General features: G+C 38.5%; 2 protein-coding genes across 4 annotated transcripts in view; one reads left to right on the top strand and one right to left on the bottom strand.

Annotated features, from left to right (window-relative positions):
- Positions 1-21,332, bottom strand: part of CMSS1 (cms1 ribosomal small subunit homolog) — a 250,674-nt gene that overhangs the window by 189,857 nt on the left and 39,485 nt on the right. The window lies entirely within an intron of this gene.
- FILIP1L (filamin A interacting protein 1 like) overlaps positions 1-21,332 on the top strand; it is a 209,928-nt gene that overhangs the window by 154,774 nt on the left and 33,822 nt on the right. The window lies entirely within an intron of this gene.

Raw genomic sequence — 21,332 nt, 5'->3', positions numbered from 1 at the left:
AATTCAAGACTCCACACAAGCTCTAAGAAGCAGATGCTTCTCAAAATACAGCATTTCATCAGTTGTGCAGAAGAAAGGTGCACAGGCTGGAGGGTTTGGCATAAGGTGTGGTTTCTTACTGCACAGCTGTCCTCATCCTTTAAGATGTGCCATTCATGCTTGTCCCACTCTAAAGGTGTATGTACACGTCACACAGGCAACATCTGGTTCTTTGAAATAGCATCTGCTCAGCTGCAGCCCTACGTGTATCTCAGCCACCAGCTCAGAGGGCACGACAGGCCTCATGGCCTCCAACTGCAACATCTACTGACGGTCTGGAATACAAGTCAGAACCACCAAAGCTACCGGGTAGCTTCTAGTCAGCCTTGTCATGGACATTATCAATACCTGTGAAGGAGAGTTTTACTTAGTGCCTTACCAAAGTTGGGATCACGTCTAGAAGTCTGCATCAGGACTGTATCTGTATACATATACACGTACACACACACACTTCCATGCAGCCAGCTTATGTGTTACTAACAGCATCATATCAGCAAGCTGTAAAAAGTACTGAACACAGTTAGGATATTTGCTAATACATGATGAAAAGTACTTCCTAGGTATCCAGTAACTTCTTCTAAATAACTGTGAATTACTTTGAATTGTATGTAGGAGAAAGCAGGTTGTGAAAAGGAGTCAGGAAGGCTTAAGGAGAGGGTAAAGAAACAAATTAAAACCACAACAGAAGAAACCATTCTACTAAATTGGAGCAGAAGTGTCTAGGCTTTCTCTCAGATTAGGCCAACAAAATCTACTATAAGTCTGTTTAAGGTCCAAACCCTGGTTTCTCCCTAACACCACATGAAAGGTTGTGCGACTGCATCGCTTGACCAAAATGCTGGTGCTCCCTGTAACACACATGTCCCCCAACCTGAAAGACATGTTCGTTTCACAGAGGAGGACATCAGAGAAGGGGCTACCGGCCAGCAGGACAATTCATAAAGCCCACACAGGACTAATTGCCATAAGGAATAATAGTAAAAGAAAAAAAAGCCTTGCGAAGTGTTCTGGCAGGCCGTGCCCAACCCCAGTGGTCACAGACTGGCTCTCCTGATCTGAAATGAGGTTTTGGAGAAAGACATTGGGAAGAGGTATTTAATCAACCCAAAGCCTCAAGTGATCCTTAAATGCACAAACTTGGGATGAGGTCTGGCACAGGGTTCCTTCCAGACCATGCTGTGTGAAATACACACCCTGCAAGTTCATAGTTTATCTGTTGTTCTTATAAACTGTACTGGAAAGACATTGCTCAGAGGAAGAAACAGCTGAAGCTGTGAGAGTCAGGATGCAAGGAGGACTCCCTGGTGCTGCCACACACTGTTCCAGAATGCGTTATGACACCAGCTTTGGTACCTGCACCATCCACTGCTTATCCCTCCCATAAGGAATACAAGGAAGTTTGACCTGTTGTTTCTCATAAAAAATATCATTTAGGAATCCATTATACGTGATTTTGCCATTTTTCTTCCCTTCCAATCAAACTACATTAGGGTTAGCTAAGCTTTATGCTTATAGATTTTCTCCTATTTGGCAGTGTCAATACAAATCAGAAATAATTACACATAGGAAAAGTTATGCTGTGGTCCCCACCACTGCCTTTTTTTGTGCTGTGACACTTGCAGTTGCTACAGGTTATTGAAGTGAGTAAAAAATGGCACAACTTGAAATCTTTACACTTTGGCTGTCTGATAAACAGTTCTTACTGCAAGTGTAACAAATAAAATATCTCCAATCAAATAAGAAAAGCTGCAGCCTCTATAAAATGATTTGCACACAGCGACGTGTTACATCTCTCTTAAAAATACAAGTACATTTAACACCTCCTTTTTCATTTTCTTCAGTAACATTCTGAAAAGGCCAGAAAATCTCTATCTGCAATTAGCAAAAAAAAATACTAGGAAATATGAAAGTGGATTTTACTAAACTTAGTTTAGGCAATCTTTTTATTCTTTACCTCCAAGTCACTATGAAATGGCAATGGCTGTTGTTGGTGCCTTAAATACACATAAACAATTAAGAAAAAATTAAATTGGGATGTTTTGGATTACTGGAAGGGGAAGGGAGAAAATTGAAAGGAGTTAGCAATGCCCGTTCTGGGGCATGGGGAGAACAATCAACCATAAATAAAATTCCTGACCTGCTGACCATAATCTCAAAAGATGAGTTTAGGCTTCAGTTACTGTGATCTATTTACATTGTTGAAATATTTAATGTATTAGTCTACATGTAAGCTACTTTTATGCACTTTGATTTCTCCACACTGATTAGCTAACATCCTAGGAGTTTACATCTTTTAAAAACTTACAAACATTCTACTTAAAAGGAAATGGTATAAAATAGCATCAGAAGAAATTTTAGACTTTTAAAAAAAAATATTTATGTAGGATCTCTAATTATGTTGCATCCTCCTCTTAGAATATTTACAAACTTCAAATTATCATTGTCAATAAAGCACCAAAAGCATTATATCTGTTGTCCCTCTAGTTTATCTAGCTCTTCGGAGTATGTACTTCTTAATCATCTTTAGGCAAAATTTCAACATAGTAAAGAATCTACAACAGCAGCAGCAATCCAGGCAGGATGGGGAAGTAAACAAGAAAACTGATCCACGAGAGCCAGAAAAGAAATTCATCCCAGTAGAGCAAACCAACAGCCTATATTAAATCCCGAAAAAAACAATTCCAATGACACTGCTCAAATGGATTTAAAGACTTTTAAATTCTGAAGAAGCTCAAATCTACCTGTTAGAAGGCTCAGCTGAGACAACATCCCAATCCTTTCAGCATCAGAAAAGGCAGGTTGAATCCAAACATGTCTGTGATATGCAAACCAAAGTCAATTTGACTCTCCTCAAAATAGCTCGTACCCGCTGCTGTGTATATGCGTACGTGTATGCATATGTGTGCTGTATGCACACATATGACAGAGCAGGCATGTCAGCACTGACTCATCATGTCACTTTTTAGAACCAGCTAAATGTTGATCATCTTTACAATATGTTAGATCTTTAGATATCTTCCTGTGTCCTGCAGAAAGATGCATGAAGTGAACTAAGAATATTTTGATGAGGAATGTAGGGAGAGGTGGATGAAGGGATTGCTCCATTTTAAATTCTGGGTGGCAAATTTTAATGGGATTTCAGATCAGCAGGTCTGCAAGTGAAGGAGACCGCTACCTTTCTGATCCATGCCCCACAACCCTAGTGCTAAGAAGTCAATGATAGACCAGGATGGAAAAGGGTTTCTCCCAATTCCCTGATGGCAAACCAGACAAATACAAGTTAAATACAGGAAGAAGACACTAATTTTGTCAGCACCACTAGTTGAGTCTACAAATAAAGCAGCCTGCTGAAAACTGAGCAGATAGATCTTAATTCAGAACATGGAAAACAATAAGCCTCTTCCCCACCACCACCATCCAACTCTTGCAACAAATATCAAAACCAGCTCCTGCATTAGTTCTAAGGAGCACGCTTGGCCAAAATTTTCTCAGAGATGATGTATTCAAACTTGAACGTGAGCATCACTCCACTGATACTCGAACAGATTATCTATCTGAATTCTCTACAAAGTAGGCAGAAATTGGGCCCGTTTTCAGAAGTCAGAGCTACACACTTGCATGAAGTTTTTTTCTAAGCTCCAAATGTGTTTTAAGGAGCCAACAGCTCATTAAAAAAAAAAAAAAAAAAAAAGCAACTGTTTATAGGCCAACTAATTGTCAGGTCTCCTGGTAAGAACAAGTTCCTAAAGCTCAGCTGATTTAGAGAAGGATATGTCACTTTATTAGGAAAAGGTAAGATTCCTGGTCACATAAAAGCACAGATTTCAGCCTTCAATCGAGGTAGGATGGCAGCTCTCATCCAGCATTCACTACATGGGGATTGAAGTAACATGGAGCAGTAGAGTTACTGTCGGGCACAAGAAAAGGAATGGAAAAAAGGATGAGTTCACTTGTGCTGAGAAGGTTGTTAGCATTACACAAGAAATAAGTACCCCTGCACGTGTGCTCCATGCCCAGCAGGCAGCCTGCACGTCTGTTTAAAATTTGCTCTTCTGTGGGACAGTTGCCAGTCATGGCACACAGACATGCTGCAACCCTGTTGCTTAAAAAGGCTGTACAAACCACTTGGAGTTTCTCACACCATAAAAATGTCACATCTTGTGACTACAGTTTCATGGTGGTGGAATATGACGACGTAAGAGCCATGCGCTGACTCTCTTCTACCACCCATATTAGTTGATATGTTTTAACTAACATACTGAAGCAAAAAGCTCTCCCTCAAACAGGACAAATCCTCACAGCATTTTATGCTGGTGTGATGGACAATTAAAGGAAAATCTCAGATCAGCTGAAGGGTTTATGATACAAAATGTAGTTTTCTACTTAGTGGTTCCTTGCTCAGAAATAAACTCAAACAGAACAGCAGAAGGACCAAATTTCTTTAAATGCACTCTACAAAACCAAATGATAATTAGGAGGCAGGGCCACACAACAGTGATGCAAGTCTTTGTCCCTTTTGACCTGCACCACTCTAGTCCACACATAATTAGTTATAGGATTCTGTGCACATGGGAGTGATTCCACCAAAGGCAACTTACAAGAAACCCACTACAGGACAATGGACGCATTTACACTTAAGTAAAATAAGACAAAGAGAAGCTACCAAATAGAGTATATTTAATAATTTTCCTGAAACTTCTTTTAAAATGTCTCCTCTTTCCTCCAAAACAAGTAGCACATCATTAATTTTTATTGTTTAAAAACAAAAAGGGAAAAAAACAGGTTCTCCCCCATGTATTTATAAAAAGGAAGAAAAACACCCCTAGCCAACTCCACAGATTTCTACAAATTCCAGATGCATTTTCCTGGCTTTTTGCTAACATGGGTGACAACCAAAATAACATAAATAGGTTTCCTTTCAAAACACTTGTTTTCATTCCTTTTGCTGACAGTATTTGTGATGTCATTTACTCTGGTGAAGAAACTAGCTCAGATTTCTCAAGTTTTCAGGGTGTTAGTTGTTAACACAGGGTACTAATTATGGAGGTTTTCGTGTTTGGTTTTTTTTTTTTTTTTTTTTGTGTGTGTTTTTGTTTTTTTTTTTTTAAAAAAAAAAGCTAGAGCTGGCTCTTCATCTATTTTTAGAAGTTTAATACTGCATACTTTCCAAATTTAAGTAAGATTAGTAAAGCATCTGTCCTTCTTCTGCCCAAAATAAGCTGGCATAATGCAATGAACTTACAAATGAACATTTCTTCATAATCTCACATAGGACTTACCATCTCAAAATTAAATCACTAGACCATAAAATCCCAGAGCCAGAAGAGTGAACAAAATTAAAATGTCATTTAGTCAATTTTCCTTTTCCATGCAAGGATTAAGATCCCCTCAGAGTATGGGCCATAGCATGACTGGTCAGTTGCTGAGTTACAGCTCTCCAAGGACCCAACCACTCTTCAGAAGAGAGGCTGTACTTCTAAAGGCAAACTGGTGAGAGACATTCTCCCAGATCTCAATCAATCATTTTTTAACAGAAAGAAAACAGACTTCTTTCCTCCTAAGCATTTTTTGAGAACATAGTCTCTGTATTGAAGAGTTTTCAGCTGCAGGCTGAAACACACATCTTGCATATCAACAGAAGCCCTACAGGACCAGGTTTGATTTTGACCTTCCCAGTAATACCCTCACTTTAAATTGATTATTTAACTCAAGGCACAAAATTAAATGAGGAAGCAGAAAGAGCTACCCATGTTTTCTCCACATTGCACACAGTTTGAGAGACTGCATTTTGCTTCCAGTTGTGCACAGATGTGTGCATGGGGTAGAAACACTTCTTCGATTAAAGTTTGCAAGTTACCTCAGCACATACTTCACACTAGAAATGCTATTTTGGAGGATGCCTGTTTCCAGGACAGATATTCCTTTTCACTAAGCAGTACATCTTAAATTGCATTAAGCCATAAACATTCTTGCTAGCTTAAGGTGGTAAAAAGTCCACACAACGGAATATTAAAATACAGAAGGTTTTCAATTCTTCCTCCTTTAAAATAAGAATATGAACGAAGGCAGGTTTGTGTTTTTGCATCCAGATTTTTTCCTCTATTCCTCGGCAGAGAGGCTCTGAACCTCACACATCACCTTCTACTCCCTCAGAGAGCTCTTTGGACAGACATTATAAAGGAACTACAAGATATGGGCTACATAAAGAAAACCTGAATAAATGGAGCATACATTTCTGTATTTAAATAAATCAGTCCCTCAGAAGTTAAGTGTACCAATTATGTGGCTAACGTTAGGGCAACAAATTTTCCCTTGCCTTCCTATTGCCATATGCCTGTCATTTTTTTTCCTACAGTTTCCACTCACTGTTTCAAACATATGTTGCCACTTAAATGCCAAGAAAGGAATCTCTGAATTACCCCCTTCATGTATGATGAAATGGCAGACTGAATGGAGCCAGAGAGTGCACCATTAGCAGTTATTCACACTTCTGTTTTCTCTTAACTTCCTCTTCTCCAAAGTTTATTCCTCCTATGCAAGGGGATGTAGAACTATAAAGCCATCCATGACTCATGCTGCAAAATATATAGCTGCAGCCATGTACCAGAGAAGCAATTTAAAAAAATTTTTTTTAAAGGCCACCTTAAATAAACTTTTTCTCCTTTCAGTTTCCAGATGGAGGATTCTTTTGTGAATCGCTTACCCAAGCATCAACACTGGTGATCCAACATTCTTTTCTTGTAAACTCACTGCTCAGTTTACCAGTGGTTTGCAGCCTCTCTCACTGCAACTTCTGCTTCCCGGGGTCAGGCTGGGTGCACATTTCACAGTCCCAGAGCAGTGGACCTCAAAATACACCTACAGCACTACTCGCGCTCCTCTTTTTCTCCTCAGGGGAAGACCATTAAAAGATGAGAGTCATGTACATAATTATTCAAAGAGAGGAAAAAAAATAATCAGGAGAAGATGAATAAAGGGAAAAAACAGGAGGGCACAAATAACCAAAAAGCAAGTCAGTTTGATGATTTAAATTCCTATAATGCCAAGGCATCCATGCTCCTGACAGTGGTTCTGGCACCCTGAAAATCCAGCTGAGTAACAGGCCATGAGGATGCAATATCTTCAGCACACTCATAATTCAGTAGAAAATAAGCTATCCATTAAGACAAATGCAAGCAGCTACTTTTCAACCTTGCTACCATTAAACACGGTTAACAGGAATTTGGTCCATCAAAAAGTATTTTTTAAAAAAAGGTTAAAAATAACCAAGCGTTTCCAGAAGGAGTCAGTCAATAACAAACACAGTGCAAAGGCAGGTATGTTGGATAGTTCCAAGAGAAGTTACAAAAAAAAAAAAAGTCTTTCCTGAAATAAAAAGTATTAGTACACTAAAATGAAATAGAATACTCGAAGTTCAAAATTAATTCAAAAATGAGTTAAACAAGGCCGAGCACAAGGTCCTGCACATGGGTCGGGGCAATCCCAGGCACAAATACAGGCTGGGTGAGGAGTGGCTGGAGAGCAGCCCCAAGGAGAAGGACTTGGGGGTATCAGTGGATGGAAAACTGTCTGTGAGCCAGCAATGTGCACTCGCAGCCCAGGAGGCCAACCGTGTCCTGGGCTGCAGCAAGAGCAGTGTGGCCAGCAGGTCGAGGGAGGGGATTCTCCCCCTCTACTCTGCTCTCATGAGACCCCCCCTGCAGTGCTGTGTCCAGCTCTGGGCCCCCAACATCAGAAGGACACGGACCTGCTCGAGCAGGTCCAGAGGAGGCCACGAAGATGCTCAGGGGGCTGGAGCAGCTCCCCTGTGAGGCCAGGCTGAGAGAGTTGGGGTTGTTCAGCCTGGAGAAGAGAAGGCTCCGGGGAGACCTTATAGCGGCCTGCCAGTGCTCACAGGGGGCTACAGGGAAGGTGGGGAGGGACTCTTTGTCAGGGAGTGGAGTGAGATAGGATGAGGGGTAACGGTTTTAAACTGACATAGGGTAGATTTAGATTAGCTATAAAGAAGAAATTCTTTCCTGTGAGGGTGGTGAGGCACTGGCACAGGGTGCCCAGAGCAGCTGTGGCTGCCCCCTCCCTGGAAGGGTTCAAGGCCGGGTTGGACGGGGCTGGGAGCACCCTGGGCTGGGGGAAGGTGTCCCTGCCCGTGGCAGGGGGGTTGGAACGTGATGATCTTTAAGGTCCCTTCCAACCCAAACCATTCTGTGGTAAAACCAATACCTTCACTATTTTCCTTTCTGATGCTCTTGCACCGATTACCAGCATCACAATTGCCATGTGGTAATACTGGATTTTTTTTTTTTCTCCTTTTTTTGGGGGGAGAAGGGGTGCGGAGGGGGAGGAAGGCTGAGGGGGAGGTTCGTTTGTGTGGGGTTTTTTTAATGTGAGGAGATACAGACAAAAGTTTTCAAAGGAAAACAAAAAAATGGAACCATATATTCCATTCCAGAAAATTACTTAAATTAAATTACATAAGTGGAGGCCAAAGAGTTACCTTTTGTCTCCATTTAAATTCTCAAAAGTGTAATTAAACCAATAAAGATGCACAGCCTTAAACCTGGTATTTTTTAAATTTTGTAAGGACAATGTTAGTTACTTAAAGACATGGGTTCGTGAAAAGTATGGAAACTAGACAACACATCTTACTTTTACCTGGTGCTTTGTGACTGAGTGACTCTTACTAGACATGCTTGGTTATTTTTACCTGTTTTTTAAAGATAATTGTCACCTTGGGATTTTATGTTTGTTACTTCCAAGGTGTCCTATGAAAACAACTGCAATTCATACAGAATAATGTTTTTCCTTAATTCTCAGAGTTGTGGCCCCTTAGTGAAATGATGTTATGTTGTTCTCATTCCTCTTCAGTGCCACAAATTTCTGTCCTTACTGATATTAACCTCATATTTTCTGGAAGTTAATAAGCAATCATCATATTTCTTGACACATAGAAACATAGGAGAACATAGTTCAAACCCTCATATTCATGCTGATTCAGCAGTGAAAACTGAAGAAATCCTCTACCACTCACTATCACTAAAATGAACAAAACAGATTCCACAACACACTTAAAGTTGTTTTTCAATTCTTTCATCAAAAGCATATAAAGGAAATGAACATTCAGCAGAGTAAAGCAGCAAATACTGGGTCCCAGAAAGTTTCAAATGACCCACTGTTAGTGAAGGGATGCTAAAGGTCTTTGGTCCTTTTGCAGAAAAAGGAATATTCAGGCTTAAGTCTGAAAGGATTAAAAAGGTGGGAAATTCACATGGCAAGCTCCACCGCCAAAAGAGAGAAATCCCACAGGCTGATGTTTTTCTACCAAAACCCAGGTTGGGGGCAACCAATTATGTTTTCCTAAACAGACATCAGTAACATGTATATTTGGAACTCCAAATTAACTAGTAATCATTTGTCCCAATGTCCACTTCACAACTGGTATAAAGATCACCAGGAGACTGTATCAGAACGATGCCTGCATGAGTAACTATCAAGGATAAAATTTCATACATGCACATCCCAAACTTTTCTAAACAGAACTGCTGATAAGTGAAAGTACAGCAAGCTGGTAGGATGCTAAGCACCACCTATTACACATCCAATGGATAACAGCTGGAACTTGTATTCATTTTATTTAATCAAAAATTTGAATACTGACTGTATTAAGCCTGAGTACTCATCCATGTCCCACGGGGGAATACGAAAAAAAAAGTTTAAGAACTACACTGTCTGCTGTGAATGGATAAAAATACAATGAAGTTTCAAATAAGTCTTCACAGTACGTGCCTTCCTTTCCACTTGAGAATCTTCAGTATTACACACACTCGTGTCCCAGTTGTCCCTGAAGTATGAAGATGAGTACTTTGAGGCCCCACTTTCAAAATCATTATTTCAAGATTTTATGGGAGCACTGACCATCTGGAATTGATCTGGAGAAGAACTGGGGGACTCTGTGAAATAACCAAATCAAATTTATTATTTCTGAGGATATACTGGGACAGGCACGTTAACAAAAAAGTTGCCAACAAGCCAACAACCTCCCACTCTTCCACCGATAAATCTCAAAAGCGAAGTCAATATTGATGGATGACTCACACTGGTGCCTAATTTAGTCTGGGAGCAGGGCAAGAGAGAAGCAAAATCCACGGCCTTGGGTTCAGTCAGTCTTTTCACTGAAAAAACACCTTCTACTCTAAAAGGTACACATACCCAAAGGCTGACTAGCAGTTTTAATTTGAAAGTTTGGTGCAATTTTACCCTGAAGCCGTGCATAAAAACTACATTAAGACAACACAGGAAATCACCTGCAGATCATCATAACTTAAAGCTCAGGCTTTTAAATGGTTTTGGTGTGTTTTTTTTTTTTTTTTTTTTTTTCAATGTGGTCTCATTTCCCACAGAGTAGAGACTTACCTATTTATTTTATTTAAGATGAGGTTTATGAAGTCCATATTCATTAAAACTACACTGAGACCACATAAAATACCATGACAATCAATAAAATAAAAGACTTTGGTATAAGTTTCATATATCTTGAGAACTATAAACTCTATCATACCTTTCACCAAAAAAGGTCTTACTGAAAACCAGATCATTTCTGAACTGGGCTGATTAAAGTTGCCAGACACACAATAATTTTGTACATATGGTCCTTAAGAAGCGAATAACTCTAAGAAGTGCTTAAATTAGCTTAGAAAGACAAATTTAATATTCCATAACCAAAAGTTTCTTTCCAGTATTTTTATGTGGATAATTTTCCAATAAATTAAAACCTTAGACTGAGTGGAAATTGGTCTGCCTCCTTTGAATTCATTAGCAACAGGAATTACAACACATGAAATTTCAGCAAATCAGTCTATAAATGTATCTGTAAAACTCTTCTAGTTCTTTTTGTTTGTTTCAATACATTTAAGTGCATTTACAGAAAGAAGGTGAACTCTTAACCAATTTAAAATCTTATTTTCTTCAGCTACATGTTTCCCAAGTGAATCCTATCCCCAGTCTATTACTTCACTTCGTAGTTGTTGATAGGATGGTTAGGAAATGGTTAATTTTGCAAGATTATTTCTTCCGTATGCAACTACCATTCAGCATCCCACCCTAAGGCTACAATCAACCAATAAAGACTTCGTTCTGGTTATGTAATGCCTATATTCAATATCCCACTTGAGAGCTCTTTTGGATGTAAAGACAACTACAGCAGAGTGACTTTGCAACTAAGATGATGTAATGCTGCTTTGGAAGTAACAAAACATCTGAGCATGCCCACTGTGAACCATGCAATTCAAAAGCCCAAGCACGTTTCAGTCTGAACCATTCAGTTGCTGGAGAGCTGTGTCTCCCTTTCTGGTTTGTTTGCTCTGTAACTCTTACAAACTTTCTGACACCAAAAACAGAATCAAAATTTTCTTCAAAATTAGTCACACAAAACCACGCCCACAAGCCCCCACCTTTGAAGTTAACAGGTTCTTAAAAAACGAAATAGAAACCCTCTCCCAACTTTTATTTATGAATAAGAACGTGAAAAATGTTTTCCGGATAACTTTAAGCAATGCATATGCCCAAAAGGCAGCAAAAGAACACATGCAAAATTTGTACAATTCTTAAATTAGAAGTTATTTGTGGAAATCTAACTTGTATCAATACACTTGTAGCTTAAGAGTTATGAAGGTGTTTAACTTGGGATTTACAAATGTTCAAATGTTGCAAGTGAACTCATACCCAGTACATTCATTGTTTATTAAAGCAGAAACAGTAATAGCCTGTGAATGTCCTAAGACAGTGTACACACACACATGCAATTTTAAAAGGACTGCCACCTCACAGGGCTTTACCAAAAGTAAAACATTCAAATATTCACCAGAAGAATCACACAAAAACCCAATAAAATTATATTATCAACTCAGTGAAATCACTCTAATTGAACAGGTTATTATGAATAGTGAGAGAGAAAGAACAACGTCAGGGTCAGAAAATGAAGACAGGCAAACAAATCAAGCCCAAAGCTCCACTGGAAAACAAAATAAACATTTTTCTTCATTGCGAAAGAGGTAACTATTTTCACTACCCTCAATGCCATGCAACGGACAGAAATAAATTGGCCCCATTTGAAATAAAAGATTCCAAAGATAATTCAATGCAGAAATGCAAGACACAGCCATTTTCCTTTCTAAACTCAAATTAATGCCAAAGCAAAAAGTATACATTTGAGACTCTGTGTGGACCACTTCCTGATTCTAGACCTCTTCCCTTTCCCATTGACCTCCCTTAGGGAACAAAAGTGCAGTCATAAACCTCCCTGCATTTCAGTGGAAATGCTAAAAGTGCCTCTGAATCATTCCTTCCCAGTCACTCAGTTGGACATCGGCATCTTCACGTGGTCCTCCCTCCACCTTCCTATAATCCACTCATGGAATTTCTTCTTTCAACATGACAAAGGCAAACTGGAACCTCACTTGACAAATGTTAGCCTCTTTCATTGCTTTTGGCTCCTGGATGCACTTAAAAATCAGAGATGAGCACAGAATAGCACAAGAAAAGAGAAGAGAAAAGATAATATCTGGTTAATAAAAGATAATCTCTCGTGAAGTAGTTAAAGAAAGAAAAAACTAAAACAACTTTACAGGGTGATTGGGTTTATCTGTTCCCCTGTAGTTCTGAAAAGAAACAAATTATACTTGCAAAAAGACCCACAAACATAATTTCCCATCTTCCTTTTGTATTACTTAAGATACTAATGCTATACCCTGAAGCCTGTAGGAATTCACTACCAAAAATAGGCAGTTTTCCTGCTTTTGAGAAATACCTAAATTAGAGAAGATGCTTCCAAGAACGCATTTTCTGCAACACTGAAGCAAGAGTATTGAGTCAAAGTTTAGCTAAATAACCCAAATTCTGTAATATCAATACAAGTGGAGCACACACTGGTATGGCATTTAAAACTAAGGCATCACAAACAGCCCTCAGTCACTTCTTTTAAAGAATGACTAGCTGGAAAAATCAAAATCCTTTGGAACCATCGTCCATAAAATCTCACAAGTATCCACAACTCCTTTGTGCACATTTGTATATGCAAACACTTTTCAGAGCAATTCCCGAAAGGTCTGGAGGCATTTCAGAATTCTTTCCTGCTCACACCCTACTCTCTGTGTGCAAAGTCACCGATAAGGGTTTCCACAAACCTCTGAGCTATGAGTATTTCTGCTTCAGGGATACCTATCCCCATCAGAACTGCTCCAATAACTCTAACCACCCATCACACTGAGCAAACTATACATAGTAACATCTTTTCGGCATGACTTGCATTGATTTAGATATGCATGGAGTTAAAGCTCCACTTAGATTCCCAAGCCCCAAGGTCAAAGGCATTTTATAACTCTCAAATGAAGTGTTTATTCTTGTCAAGCTCTGTATAACCCTGTGTCACTCCGGACACACCTTAGGGTTCTAGCAAAATAACTTCTCCTATTTTGGTAGAGTTGGATCCATGTATGCTCCTCTCTACTCAACCGCAATATCAAGGACTGTTCTGTTTTATGTGAGAATAGTCTTTGCTCATCTACTATGGGAATTCTGAAATAAAAACAAATAAAACCTGAAAAAAAAAAAAAAGTAAAACAAAAATGCATCAAAGAACAAAAGAATTACATGTGTCACAAAACACAGACATGTTAGAATGGGAAAAGCCAACTGGAATCAAATTCTACGAGGTCACACACAACTGAGTCTCATTTATCCAACAAATATACCTTAGGAATTCAGAAAATACTTATTCTTTTGCGACTTCTAGCCCTAGGCCTCTGTTTATCATACATGTAATCCAGACACTTCTTTATGTATCACTTTAAAAGCTAAAGTAAATATGTGTTGTCATTTTCCACAAAAAGGCTTCAAGCAGTGTCGTAAGTACCATGTTACAATAACTAGAACTGCTTTTCTCCCTCTGCCCTTGCTACTGGCTATAGTTATGCACAAATACTTACTTAGACATAGTTATGTATCTATTGGAGAGGGGATGGGGGGGACACATGGGGAATAACCCAAAGATTAACAAATTTACCAGGCTTAAATCTTTGCTCTGTAGAGTCACCTAAGAGTACTAAGGTCTATGGTATTTTGTTGTGCTACCCTTGCTAGGAAAAAAACAGCTATGTTAAAAAGACATGCAAGAGAACAACTTGAAATTATACGTCCATTTATTAAATCAGCTTGTTTAATTTTTTCATGACTAATAGCACAGTCTGTTTATAAGATAAATTATTAACAATTATCAAACGCACCATGAGGCTTGATTGTGAAAGAAACCACTTTGCTTCAAATTTCTCTTATATTAAATTGTATCGGTACAAAAAAGATTCCAATACATCTCTACATTTAGTCAATTCTACACAGTTCATCATGATCACACAGTTTTTTATAGACTGTAACTATCCTTTACCTAATTAATACTAATCTTCATATTATGAGTTTCTGAGCTCAGTGGCCAGAGCAAATAGAAGCCAGAAATGATGCTCTGTCAGAACACTTTCAACTAAGTTACTAAGGAGAAACAAACTTAAAAGGATCAGAAACTTCATCTTCACAACTAAAAATTGGTAACTAAACAAACTAGATTAAAAATAAAGTATTCAACAACTGAAAAAACAAAACAAAACAAACAAAAAAAACCCCCACAAAATAAAGCTGACCATAGAGGACTGGGGAAGGTTGAAGGGAAGACTGTTTAAAGAACATAGGATTTTAGGGACTAGAAAGGAATTTCTGTCTTGCCTTTAGGTGCTGGAAGAGAATGTTCTTAAATCACTCCTTTGCGCTTGGACACAATTTTCAAGCATGAAGCAATCTGTAGGTTATTCAAGCACTTAGTTATCTCCTGAAATACTTTCTTAGTAATAGTTCATCCTGTTGACATAACACCCAGAGACATGAGATCAATAAAAGTGTTCCCAGATAACGACACAATTTTAGTATTGCTGTGTTTAAGGTAGTGGTTCTTAATGCTGACATGTCTCATGCAGGCTGCCATAAAAAAGCCAAATTAATACCCTTTTGTATTTATTCCCCTTTCTCATTCAAGGGTTTTGTGAATTTTTTGTTGCAGACTCTGGAGCTATAGAGTGTCTGAGTCTGTTAAATACATTTCCCCAAGCCCAAGAGACTCCTCGAACAGTACCTGCTATGGGCAAGACTAACACAAAGAACTACATGTGACTACACACTAGGAGATCAAGAAATTCTGTAAATACTTTTCCAGACTACAGAATTGAACAACACAACTAAGTCACATTTCTGAAATATGAATCTATGAGATAGAGCTCAGCAATTCTGAATCCCAAAGGGATCAAAGTTTTACAAATTACATTACATCCCTAGGAATCCACAGTCTAAAATGGCCTGTATAGGATACATTTGCCTCTGTATTATTTCAATACAGATTCCTTGAAAAGGTATTGAAATTGCCAGTAACTTATAGCACTGGGCTTTAAACAGGGACTATGGCTACCGAAATTTCAGAAAATAAGGGAAGCCTTTTAAAATTTATTTTTTAGCAGGAATCCTAAGGGGGAAAAACATTTATTGAGACAGAAAAAAAAAATCTCGTGTTGTGTAGGTTTCATAACATAAATGCCAGCATCTAGCAACCCAAAGAAGGGCCTGTGTCCCCAAGAACATGTCTACGTTTTTCTCAGATAGTGCAGACAGCCCAACAAAAAATATTTTCTCTCCTTGCAAAATTTGCCTTCCTTAGCATCCATAGTCATTCTTTTACAACCTTACTACCTTTCAGACAAGCTCTCTTTAACAGATATATTTTAACCAGGTTAATCTTTAAGAGGCAAGAGAAGCCTACTCAAGAGAATTATGACAATGAAATGTAAAACTCATGATACCTTTGCATCCTAAATTCTCTCTACTTAACCACTAAGAAGTATGACAACTTTGTACTCCTCTATGTATAACTATCAATGGCTCCAACAAGACTTCTTACAGTTCCTAAGCTGCATTCAAGTCCACAGTCACCTAAGTGTGTGCCTCACAAGCTTCTGCTCTCAAAGCAGGCCATGGCCTCAAGTGACTCCTGTAAAACTTGCAACCTGTAACAAATGCACTGAATGACAAATTCCTTCTACCTGTCTGCTGGACTTTGCACTCCAAGGCATTGGTAGAACAACATCACCCAGCAACAAGTGAAGAAACAATAGACATGAAAGGAAAAGCAGAAGGGAAGAGATGTTCAATGATATGGAGGAACTGAAGGAACTTGCAATAATTTGGTTTACTTCTTCACCTCATCTGCATCACAGCTTTGAAAGGAGCATCTTCCACTGACACCACGTTCAATTCATGTCTACGCAAAAAGTTGAGTCAACTTCATTCAAACCTGTGTTTTTATTATTCGAACAAGAATTAAACTGTTCAGAAAGAGGTTTGATCACCTTGAAGAAAATTACTGAAATCACATCTTAAGTTAACATGTACAAAACATCTGAGACAGGGATTCATGTGGAGTCAGACTTGAAGCTCAGAACATTTCACTCACACCATTTACCTGAAGTTCTACAAGAAGAATCTTGCTTTGTCTGAATTTCAAAGGAGATGGATGAAGAAAAGAAGGCACCTAATTACACAGTGTCACATATTTTTTTCTGAGGTCTAATGACTAAAGATAGACATTTAAAATATGTTGTTCTTAGAAGCATGTTCACAGACATGGAACTTAGTACCTAGGGTACCCCACTGCAACCGTCTTCACATGACTACAACTCACTTTGTGCTACTGCATTAATACTGAAATGGCTGTCATGCTTCCAGAAATAGCCCAACTAGACAGGCATACTTGTAGAGGGGGTGGGGGGAAGGAATCTCAGTGCAGAACACCACAAACAAAACAAACTTCCAAGACCAAACTGCTTCTTAAAATACATTAGTCTATGAAAACTCTGCACAATAAAGAACATTATCTCACTTCATTATGGAGAAAAGATTACTTGGCTATATATGTTTTATATAGACTAGGTGAAGGCATAAAAATTAAATTCTGTTAATCCTTGTTCATGGTACACTCTGCTGTGCAAAAAATGTCTTTTTCATAAAAAATTATCTTGGTTCCATATACAAGGGGAAACCATCTCATAAGCACATACGGATCACTTGCCAGTTCTCCTTAGGAGAACAGTCATTAGTAGTTAACAGATACAGTCATCAACTTCTCACAGCGGCGCCCAACAAAAAAGGATCTAATTATCCCTAATATTTGGCTAGGAATTTTATTTGTATCTGCCAAAAAAGGGAGAATAATGGAATCTGCAAACAATAGGAGAGTTTGGGAAAATATTTCTTCCTGCTGCCAAAAAAATTAAAAACACACAGTAATGAAGATATGAATCTCTTTCCGTCCATGGTCCATAGTAAAAGACACATGAATCTAAGGAATGTTATCTTTAGCACTTTTCCCTGCTTCTCCCCCTTGCCTTCCACATGCAGCTTATCAGTTGTCAGTGCATTTCAGACTGCCACTTGGCAGTAATAGTCTCTATATTTCTCTTTCTAATATTCAGAAATTAATCTACGCATTAGGATTTAACACACTAAAACACTCTTTACCGGTGAAAACTAAGAGAGCAACAATCACCATGCTAGGAGAAGTAATAAAGACAAATTGGACTGAAAATTTTTCAAGGATGCTATCAATCCAAGAAACAATTAAAGACTGAGCCTTCTTCCACTGAGTTACTGTCAAAACTCCCACAGACTTCAGAGACAAGGCTGAGCATACATTGGAGAAAAATCCTTAAAGTCATGAGGTATTAAAACATTAACCATCAGATCCCATTTACAAGTCATTCAAATATGACTTGTCAATCTTGCCTGTGTTTCAGGTCTCCAGTACCCCTTGCAAAACTTAAGCAGACCACCTTCAAAAAAGCAAAAAGTTTTAAGTAATGTAAAATCCTATTAAAAACTTTGGCAGTATTTGTACTTCTGTGGATGTCTATTTTTGGAATATAAAAGTAACCTAAAGGTTTAGATCCCACCGAGGATTTCAAAAGCCCGACCTTCAACAGTATCTATATGAAGTAAATGTGACCAAGAGTGTGATTCAGTCAAGCATTTCAATATATCATTAAAATCAGGCTTATGCTGAAGTCCTTTCCTTTTTCAACAAACATACACAGGACTATGTTTTAAGTGCTTTGTTGAACTGAGGCCCAAGTTCTAATTTCCTTTATTTATCTTAGATACAAAATGGCTAAAGGAATGGGTCAAATGCTGAAATAGATAAGTTATGGGTTTAAGGACACTGGAACTGCTGCTATGAATTGCCATGGGAAGAAAAAGGAAAGAGCAGTTAAACGATGGAAGTAACGGGAGGAATTCAGATAGTTTAAGATAAAGTCTAAACAACAGCCTCAAAGTCTTTTAGCTTATTTGTCCTATCTTTTCCCTGACTGCTATAATCTTCCATCTTTCCAGCTTCTATTTTTTCCAAGTAAAATCCGGAGAGAATGTGGGCACAAATAATGATAGGAAATGACAAGCAGAGAGACTAGATGAAAGCCACTGCCAGCAGGCTGCAGAAAGCAGCCCTGCATTTTCAGGGGACGCACCAAATGATCTAGTAAGATTTTCATTTCTACAAATCCACAGCTTCTTTTGCTGTCACAATACTTGCAAATGCACCAATTAAGAACAACTATGTCTAGTAACTAAGGAAACCAAATTCATTTTCAGGGAGCAATGGAGAATGAGATAGGCATATCTGTCTGCCCAAAGGCTTTTTTTCCCTTCAGTGAAGTTCACCAGCGCCCAGGATTCCACCTACAGATACTGGAAGACACTGTAAAAAAGCATTAAAGGAAGGCTTCTCAGCAACTCCATTGGTTGCCTCAGATATACATAAGCTTTTCATGTTATAGTAATCCAGAACTTGGACTTTTTAATTATATAGCTCCCTACCAGGGCTTGGAATAGTACCATACTCTGGCCTTTATTAAATTGTGACAATACAAGAGAAGGAAGTCGGGTCATTACACACTCAGCTGATGCTCTTTGATAAAGCTGCTTTGCAGAAGGTCACAGATGTGTACTTTAGTACTGCAGAAAAAAATTAGTTAAGAAACTAGAAGTTCATACTTTGGCCATCCCCAGATGTAAACGCAGACTTACAAACAGGAGGATCTGCATTCCCTATTCCCTGCTCTAGCCTGCCCCCAGACTGCCAATAAACTTAATCACCGGCACTATCTGAGCTGTGTTCCTAGCAAGTTCAGAACAGAACTGGACTGTAAGGATGGATTTTTGATTACAGCTTTTGAGAAGTCATCTTCTTCAAAGCTGTTTATGGTCTACAACAACTGTTTCATGTGGGAGGACAAAAATGCAGGCAATTTTTATGTAGAGATAGACTAGAAAGATAAGGAATGGGCAGGTGAAGCAGAAGATGCAGGGAAAAAAAAATTGCAAAGGGAAGGAAAGAAAAAAAGTAACCAAGTCAAACACAGAAACAGTAGTTTTTACTCTAAGCATTTGTATGCTTGCACACATACACATCTATGTAAAAAAGAATGCATGCACATTTAACTCCTAGCTACCTTTCACTGATCTACTCACCTGACAGCCCTGCAAATCTTAACTGGATATGGCATCCTCCACAGCCTGTTCTAAACCAGTACCTTGCTGTTGTCCTCTCTCTTTAAACAGAGTCCCAGCAGAAACTGTGAGCTGGTAGCTTAAAGAGGGAGTCAACTTCACCTTCCCCAAACCAAGGTCACCTGGATGGGCTCTTATGCAATTCAAATGATCCACACTGGCACAATACTTTTGAAAAAAACTATACAAAATGTTAGTTCCTAAAACATTAGCCAAGCAACTGAACAGTCCAACTTTAGCTAAAGGACAGGTTGTTTGTTTGTTTGGATTTGATTATTAAATCACCCTAAAATAGGAAATAAAATATTAACCTGGTCTGTCCATTGGTATATTCAAATAAGACATTTCATTATCCTTGAAACCATTTTGGAAGGGTCAGTATACAGGTATTGCACTATTAAATAGATTTAGGAGTTTTCTGATCAAGCACCCAAATCTGAGCTTTCTCAAACTTACATGGAGGACACAGCAGGATCACCCATCTGCACAAGTAGCACGCTTCTGATTAAGTCTTTACCCAGTCACAGTGCAAGGTGCTGGCTGGAATTTTCCAACTAAGGAATAAGAATTTTTTTCAGACTACATGCAGGGTAAATATGTGCAAGGCAGCTAAGAGATGTCTGTCTTTTTAATGAAATGCAAACATTTTAATCACCATTTGTCTTCGTAGCTGCAGACAACACCCCCCAAACAAGCAAATTGCCTTATGCTAGCATTCTGTTCAAGTATGCTAAAACACACAAAAAGCAAGCAGTAGGACAGCTCAAGCTATATCAAAGCTTATCTGATGACTAAATTTCAAAGCTGCAAATATATGAATTGTGGATGCACCTACTTTAACAGAGCTGCATAGAACACTTTTGAATGCTCTAATTTACCCATCAACACAAAAGGAGTTTATTTCATTAACTCCTGTTAACCCTTAGTGGAATTTCAACAGTGAGCTTTGTGCCTATTTTAAGTATTTCCTCCTCGTGTCAGGGTGTACACTGAAGGACAGGTAATACAAGAGATACATTTTAAGCTCTTCAGTCTAAAACCTACTTTCTGGCTTCCTGCCCTTCTCCTAAATATTAAAACAAGCAACTGATTTCATTAAGACCTTCTTACTAAAAATAGTTGGTTTGGCTGCTTAATTGTGTTATCTGAAACACAAACATACAAAAAGGAAAGGGTTTTGTAGGAAAAACATTGAAGAGAAGAAAAAAAAAAAATCAGATTTCATCTGGCCTTCCCATCATCACTTAGAGAATTGTTTTGTAGTTACATCATCAGGAAATAAAATACTATCCTCTGAGGACCCCAACTCTTTACAGAAGGAAAAAAAAGGGAAGGCTCCAAGTTCATATCACCTTCTGAGGAGTTCAGATGAATTCACATTTTTTGTCACATTAAAAAAGAAGTAAGAAAAAAAGAAAAAGCTCCCTTGGAACAATTAAAGATGACCTGGGAGTTAATTTTCCCCTTCTGAAATTCTAGGCTGGGAGACTAAGTGGAAAACGTTGTAACTAATCAGCTAACAACTTCTAATGACTTTATTATCAATAATAGAAGGGAACTGCCCTAGCCCAAACCTTCCGCACATTCTTCTTGGCCATGAACTAGTAGACAAATGAAATATTTCACACAGTCCCGAGCGTCAGCTG

Source organism: Tyto alba, unplaced genomic scaffold (genome assembly GCF_018691265.1).
Source record: "Tyto alba isolate M040663 unplaced genomic scaffold, T.alba_DEE_v4.0 Super-Scaffold_14, whole genome shotgun sequence".
Classification (NCBI taxonomy): Eukaryota; Metazoa; Chordata; class Aves; order Strigiformes; family Tytonidae; genus Tyto; species Tyto alba.
The sequence above is the reverse complement of the archived record's forward strand: the minus strand, read 5'-3'. Positions and strand labels throughout refer to the sequence as shown.